Here is an 8,735-nt window from a genome sequence, read left to right as displayed (position 1 = left end):
TATATATATATATGTATATATATATATGTATATATATATATGTATATATGTGTATGTATATATATGTATGTATGTATGTATATGTATATATGTATATAACATGTTTTTAGCATATATAATGCATAAAATATACATGTGTGTATATATACACACACACACATACACACACAAATGTGTATATGTATTTGCATTATATACATAAATTACTTGCGTTCAAACATACAAACATTCCATACATACACACACACACACGCAAACAAACACACACGCAAACACACACACACATACATACATACATACATACATACACACACACACACACACACACACACATACATTAACGGACAGAAAGTAAATTGGTAGTGAGTCATTTGTTTCACTTAATGTTCTTTGCTGTTTTAAATCTTCTTTAAAACACCAGCACCATGTGTGCATGTATGTGTGCGTGTGCATGTGTGCATTCGTTTATGTGTATGTGTGAAAGAGTGAGAGAGAGAGAGTGTGTGTGTGTGTGTGTGTCCATGTTCATATGTGTATGTGCAGTAAAGCTATGCCTTTGCTTTATCAGATTATGTCTTCGAAATATTATTTCAATTCGATAATTCTAATTTACATGAAAGAAGTTAAGAATATTGCTCTGAGAATTGATAATATATAGCAAATGTCTATATGTGTGTATGTGTGCACTTGCATGTGTGTGTGATTCTGTGTGAGACTGTGTGCATTTCTGTGGGACTATATATATATATATGTATATATAATTGTATGCTCTGTGTGTGTGTGAGATTATGTGTGTATATCTGCTTCTGTGTTTCTATGTGTATGTTTGAACTTATGTGTGTGCATATGTGATTGTGGGAGCACAGTTATATTTCTGTGTGCAATCTATAAGTATGCAAGTATACACACACTCACGCAGACACACACACACACACACACACACACACACACGCATGCACATATATGTTTTTATTTCAGCATGTGTGAATGTGTAGGTGTACACGTGTTTGCATTCTCTCTCTCTCTCTCTCTCTTTCTTTCTCTTACTAACTATCTAATTCTTCCTTTATTAATCTGTCCCTCTTTCTCTTCTTCCCTCTGCCTCTCTCTCCTCTTCCCTCTCTCTCTATTCTTTTGAGATTGTGGAACTGAGAGTTGAAATAGGAGGGAATATGACTGTTAAAAATGGAGATATATTGAGAAGTATATACAGAAGTGTTTGTGTGTATGCATGTAAGCATTATGCTTATATATATATATATATATATATATATATATATATATATATATACTAATGTATGTATATACATGTGTGTGTGTCCCAATAGATCTTTCAGCATATCTCTATGTAACAGATACAGAGTGCTCAATACACGAAACTACAGCTAAAATAAAGTAATCTAATATACATGCAAGAATTGATATACACTCAAAACATAAGAATTATGAATCTTAAAGACACACGCACACACATTAGGCATATATATGTGTATGTATATATGTTTACACACACACACACATATATATGTATATATGGGCAGTGTGAGAGATGATGATGATGAAAGAGATATAGAGACATTGTTGATATATGCATGCATACATACTTATATGTGTGTATTTATGTGTATATATATATATATATATATATATAAATATGTATATAGATATGCATGTGTGTGTACATGTATAGGTAGAGAAAGAATGTCAGAGGGAAAGAATAAGAAAGGTGGTTGTTGTAATGATAATAGTGGGAGAGAGAAGGAAAATGAGAAAATGAGAGAAAGAGAAAAAGGAGAGAGCGAGATACATAGATAGGCAGATAGACAGACAAACAGACAGGCAGAAAGAGGGAGAGAGAGGGAGAGAAAGAGAGAGAGAGAGCAATAATTGGATGAAAGAATGGAGAAATTGGAAAAGGAGACCAGTGATTTGGCACAAATAGTGAAATTGTGAAAAACAATAGAAAATTGGGAAGAATTGTAGACATTAGCGGTAGTTTTAGATTGGTTGAGTGTAAATTATCAGAACAGAAGATAGAATGATGGAATCTCAAAGACAAAAGAGAACTTTCCAGTTAGATAAAGCTGGAAGTTAGATGTATAACATGTTTGCAGTAAGGAACGCATCAGAATAGAATTTTGTTGTAGCCAGGAATTATATAAGAAATGTTTGGTATTCACTAAAACTAAGAATGTCTACACCCATTGTAATAATTTTTTCATGGTTTGGGAGAAATAAAACTATTCTATAGGACTGTTACAGACATTGTTGTGTTGCTGGGAAGAAAGCTTCTCAACCAAGTGGTCTTTGGTTCAATTGCCATCTTGGACAATGCTTTTGTATTTTATAATAACTCCAGGCCAGCCAAAGCTTTATGAGTGGACTTGGTAGATGGAAACTGAAAGAATCCCATCATATATATCTGTGAGTATGTGTGTGTTTGTGTTTGTCCCCTATTTTCCACTTGGGGGGGACAAACACAGACACACAAACATATACACACGCACATACATACATATATATATATACATATATATATATATATATATATATATATATATATATATATATATATATATATATATATATATATATATATATATATATACACACACATGTACGACGGGCTTCTTTCAGTTTCCGCCTACCAAATCCACTCACAAGGCTTTGGTCAGCCCGAGGCTATAGTAGAAGACACTTTCCCAAGGTGCCATGCAATGGGACTGAACCCGGAACCATGTGGTTGGTAAGCAAGTTACTTACCATATAACCACAATAAGATTTACCTACCAGTTCTTTGGTTCTCTACATTATATCTCAACTCTGTGCTTCTAATGTTCTTGTAATTTTAGAGACTATTCTTGTGACCATGCACTAGCTCTTGGTAATTTCAATTTCCTGGTCTTTAGAGATTTTAACAGCCACTTTTACAATGTTTATATTGTCTGTTGGACATATCACTTAAATAAGAGTATAAGATGAGACCATCTTGTCTTTTTTGACAATATCAGAGCAGTAATCTCTCATCTACTTATTTCTAAGTATTACTAATGCATCGATGGTCTTAGTAGTTGCATAGTTAACACAAACAGTCAAGATTGATTGGAAGAATTTTAGTGTGATATAAAATAAGATGGGATAAAGAAAGAGAGAAGCAAGCAGAGAAAGAGTGAGTGGGGAAGAGAGAGACAAAGAGACAGAGAGAGTGGCCTCACTAGAGAATTAGGAAAAATAAACAGTTTTGAGTTTGAATATCATATACATAATAAAAATCACTACTGTCTGAAAACTTGGTTTAATTTTAGAAAATAGTTGTAAAAGCAGAGACTGATATGGAATATTGATAAGGTCTGTCTCAGAGAAGATGAAGGATCAATAGATAACCAACATCTAAAATGTATTATTCTTTGTTATCTTACTTGTTTCATTCATTTGACTATGGCCATGCTGAAGCACTGCCTGAAGGGTTTAGCCAATCAAATCACAGCAACTCCAGTTGGTGACAAACACAAAGATATGCACATGCACACACATACACAGCTGCACATGTTTGCATGTATGTGTGTGTGTGCATATATATGATGACAAAGATAGGAAACCAAAATATAAAAATGGCAAAGTCAACCAATGACAACTTAGAAATATGGAAGAGAATATAAAAGCTGAATAGCTAAAAATAGTAAAAGATATACCATCTACCACCAGTCTACAATCTGCCAGCATCTTCCATCTACCATTATTTTACCATCTACCACCATTCAGCCATCTACCACCATTCTACCAACTCCCACCATCTGCCATCTACCACTGTTCTACCATTTATCATCAATCTGCAGTCTACCACAATTCTACCACTTATCACCAATTTGCTGCCCAAGATCATTCAACTATCTATCCCCAATTTTATCCTCTACAATCCTTCTACCTTCTACCCTGCCTCTAGCAACTATCACTAACCTACCCTCTGCCACCATCCTGCTTCTATTACCATTCTACTGACCAATGCACTCCAACCAAAACAGTGAGTAATGATTACACTGTATATGCACACCTGATGTTAGAATTATTAAACACAGCAGATGAAGGAATATTTTTTGTGTTTACATATCTTATTGCTTCTCTAAATAATACTGATTGGCAAATACAAAAACCTAGTGTATTACAGATAAAATGAGCTTGTTATATACTACAGATGTATCACTGATAACTGTATCATTAAATATATATATATATATATATATATATAAATATGCAGACATTTGTACAGTAACTTGTTATGAAGCTTTGCCGTGTTTCTCTTGGAAGTTTCTAGAATGTCTAGCGTTCCATTAATAAAAACAAGCTTGCTAACCCAGCTTTTCGCTCCTTAGTCAATTAAACTTAGAGCCATCTACATCGTTGCTCTGTCCATCTATTTCTCCACACCCTATAGCAGATATGACTGAAAGCCACTGCTTAGCTGTTGTTCTACATTTCCTGTCTCTGAACTTTCTTGCATAGATTATTTCTTTCAGCTAGTTTCTACAATTTGATTCCATTGGAAGAAGAATGAAATATATTTTTAGGTGCAGGAGTGGCTGTGTGGTAAGTAGCTGGCTTACCAACCACATGGTTCTGGGTTCAGTCTCACTGTGTGGCACCTTGGGCAAGTGTCTGCTGCTGTAGCCTCAGGCTGACCAAAGCCTTGTGGGTGGATTTGGTAGATGGAAACTGAAAGAAGCCTCTCGTATATATGTATATATATATGTGTGTGTGTGTGTGTGTGTATGTATATGTTTATTTGTCTGTGTTTGTCCTCCCAACATCGCCTGACAACCGTTGCTGGTGTGTTTACGTCACCTTAACTTAGCGATTCGGCAAAAGAGACCAATAGAATAAGTACTAGGCTTACAAAGAATAAGTCCTGGGATCGATTAGCTCGACTAAAGGCGGTGCTCCAGCATGGCCACAGTCAAATGACTGAAATAAGTAAAAGAAGACAGTAAATATATAGATCCTGTATTTATTCTTTCATATCCTTATGAACTCTTGTATTAACATACATGCAGCTACATCAACACCTTGTACTGCCTATATATACCGCCACAAGTCCTTAATCTGTAGTCCTTTTTCTGTTTTTTTAGAAATAGGGGACGCATTGGATAATGTAACTGTATATAGTTGCTGAATATAAAAAAAAAAACTTGACAGACTTGGCTTAAGTACTTTGACTTTAGGCTTGTTTGATCAGGGTTGACCCTGGAGTTAGACAACATCAAAGCAGCGATACAACTTCTGACTGATGCTTATAAAGAATAATAATGATAGCAATAATGATAACAAAAACAACACCGATATCAATGATGATAATGATAGTAATAATTATGGAGAGGGGGGGAGGTAGAAAAATAGAGGAAGTATGATAATAAAGAAGAGGCATGTGCTAATCGAAGTGATTTATCAGTTAAACTGATCTTGGAATATCATTAATTACAATGTTAAAAGAGCAGGTCTAATACATACATAGATATATACATACATGCATATATACATACATGCATATATATGTGTGTTTGTGCACGTGTATTATATGTATTTATATATGTTGTATATGTGGGTACATGAGTATTTGTATGTATATATGAGTGTACTTATGTGTGTAAGAAAGTGATAGAGAGAAAGGAGTTTGTTTATGCGTGTGTGTGTGTGTGTATATCATAGTAATTATGACTGGTTATTCTTAAGTGGATAATTTACATAATCGAATATTTATCAAACTCATTAATATCATAAGATTTAATTAGCGAATCACCATTAATTTGGCAAAAATCAATATTAATCAGCTTGGTGATGTGCACCATAGAACAACAGGCCAGCCTCTGGTAAAGCGAGGCCAAGACCAAGATTCCATTCTATATTCGAATGTATTGCACTTCGCTTATCTCTATTGTTCACAATGGAAAACGAATATTGAGACCATCACATATCCTATAAACCACTCCAAAAATACTGGGGCATTATTCTTAAAACCTGTCTTGAATGACTCAACAAGAGAGAGATCAGCATGGTCCCTTAATCCAATCTAATAAATAGTAGTCACTTCTCTCTCTCTCTCTCTCTTTCTCTTTCTCTCTCTTTCTCTCTTTCTCTCTCTCTCTCTCCCTCTCTCTCTCTCTCTATATATATATATATATATATATATATATAATCATACATGTACATACATACATATATGCATATACATATTGTGAGTGGATTTGGTAGATGGAAATTGAAAGAAGCGCGTCGTATATATATATATGTATGTATGTGTGTGTGTATGTTTCTGTGTCTGTGTTTGCCCCCCCCCCATGTGTGCATGTATATACATATATATTTTGTATGTATGCATGTGCTTTGTTACACACACACACACACACACACACACATACATACATATATCCATGCATACATATTCACAAACACTGGGAAAGCCTCTTAGCTCAAAAAATCTTGATACTTCATTAGCGACCAGCTTAAACTTTCTCAAGAAGAACTTAAATCAAACCCAACGAAACATCACACATAGATACATTGGCAGAATATTCCCACCAAAACTTCTATCAAGTGTAAACATAATAAGCAGGATATTGTTGTTTAGAACAATCATGAAAATGTATGTAGTCATAGAGGTTAGCTGCCCCACTGATGTGAATATTTCTTTGAAAATCAAAAAGAAAGAAGATATAAACAATGGCTTTGAAACTGCCAATTTCTATATTCATATTATAAATTCATATTTAAACAATAATAATTGATGCACTTTATTTTGTGAATAAAAGCCAAAGTGATAAACTGGATCAGTTAGGTATTCCAGTAAAATAATCAACCATCTAATTTGCACATTGCAAATACAATTTGTAAGTGGAACAGTAAAAAATATGCAATACATTTTTCAGGCTTTGTTAGAAATGGTTCTTCCTTATAGGAGAGATTTCAGATAGAACAGAGTATACATGCATACATCTGATTCTGGTTTATGTAATAACAAAACGGATAATGATGTGTTTTACATTGGTTCCAACATTCAAATAAGAATTGTAAATAGAAATAAGAAACAACAAAATGTGTGACAATGAGACGGTGAATGTAACAATGTTGAGTTGACTTACATATTTGTAACTGGACTGAATTATAGCCAGAAGCTTGTTATCATATCTTAAAAACACTGACAAAAGTCCTCTTCGAGTGTTAGGTTCACATCTCACCAGGCACAAACTCTTTGCGGTGTCTGTCTTCAGTATACCTGTGTCCTCTTATACTAAGGCTATATCTTCTTCCTGTAAACCTGAGTGTTTTATATCTTCTCTGTGTATGATTCTTCTATGTTTTTTTTTGTTTTCTATGTGCCTGTGTTCTCTTAGCCTAAAATTATATCATCTGCTTCCTGTATGCCTGTGTCTGTTATATCTTCTGTATACCCGAGTCTTCTATATCTTATTTTCTGTACGCTTGCATCTTAAATATGGGCTTAGATATTACTGATGTCTAACAAAGCAAGAGACTGACAAAGCAAGTTCATTTAGCTGAATTCTTCATTGTTTCATTCAAACATTTGCTCATTACATATAGATCCTTGTCGATTGTCTAACACCAATTCACCTTCAAATTACCTCCATTATTCTCTGTGGTATACATTGTAGTTGTTGCTAATAGACAGCTTGGCTAGCAGAAGTCATGTGCTTATTGTTATTGGCCGGCCTGAAATGACATTCACAAGTTGTAGGAGACACTGAGAACTGGTTACAGTTGCCTCCTTAAATACTCATGCACTGCCCAGAGTTGTGATGTCATGAAATTTCAAAGGTATTTGCACTCAAAAGAACCGCAATGCTTCTCCTTCTTTATAGGTATTGGTTTAAGGCACCTCATTTCGCAGTTACACAAAGAGATCTCATTCGCATTGTCCTGCGGACATTTTACAGTTTCTGCAATTGTTTTTCTCACTCAGCAAGTCAAGTTCTTTGTTCCAGGTGTCTAATGCTGCTAATGGATGCCTTTTGTTAATGCATATCCTCACACACATACACACACACCCTCACACACCACAAACACACACACAGTTCACACACACACACACACACACATATATACATGTACAGAAATTTTAAAAGACTGAAAGAGTATATGAGTATGCACACTTACACATACAATCATATATATATATATACAGATATATATACACACACACACACACACACACACACACACACACACACATCATTTCTTCACAAGATCAGATAAATTATTTACAAGATCGTCTACAGCATATATTCAACCTTATCAGTTATTTACGATATTTATCTAGAGCTTCTCATGCTTTCTTCCTTTTTGTTTTTTGAAAGGTTTTAACACACTTTTTAGTGAATATTCATTCTTTTTCATTGTTAATTTATGCTTTGTATGATATATATCCATTCTACAATTCCCCAAGGTACTCACACATGCAAATGCATACCAACACACACACACAAACACATACAAGTGTGTGTGCACAATTATTTGCAGGATTCATCTGTATCAAGGTAATTTAATATCAAGGACATCACATGAGGGTCAAGATTTGCACATCTGTATTATACACTGTCCAAACACATCCATATATATACCTATGCATATACATGCACACACAAATATATATATATAGATATAGATATGCATATACATATATGTGCATATATGTGTGTGTGTGTGTGTGTGTGTGTGTGTGTGTGTGT

General features: G+C 34.4%; 1 protein-coding gene across 3 annotated transcripts in view; it reads right to left on the bottom strand.

The window, feature by feature from the left end:
* LOC106873718 (uncharacterized) overlaps positions 1–8,735 on the bottom strand; it is a 53,655-nt gene that overhangs the window by 16,261 nt on the left and 28,659 nt on the right. The window contains exon 1 of one of the 3 annotated variants that reach the window (XM_014921194.2): positions 7,131–7,950. The exons of the other annotated variants lie outside the window; for them this stretch is intronic. The gene's annotated coding sequence lies outside the window, so the exon portion shown is untranslated. Of the gene's footprint in view, positions 1–7,130; positions 7,951–8,735 lie in introns of those variants that run through there. 3 annotated transcript variants of the gene reach the window in all.

Source organism: Octopus bimaculoides, chromosome 12 (genome assembly GCF_001194135.2).
Source record: "Octopus bimaculoides isolate UCB-OBI-ISO-001 chromosome 12, ASM119413v2, whole genome shotgun sequence".
NCBI classification, from domain to species: Eukaryota; Metazoa; Mollusca; class Cephalopoda; order Octopoda; family Octopodidae; genus Octopus; species Octopus bimaculoides.
The sequence above is the reverse complement of the archived record's forward strand: the minus strand, read 5'-3'. Positions and strand labels throughout refer to the sequence as shown.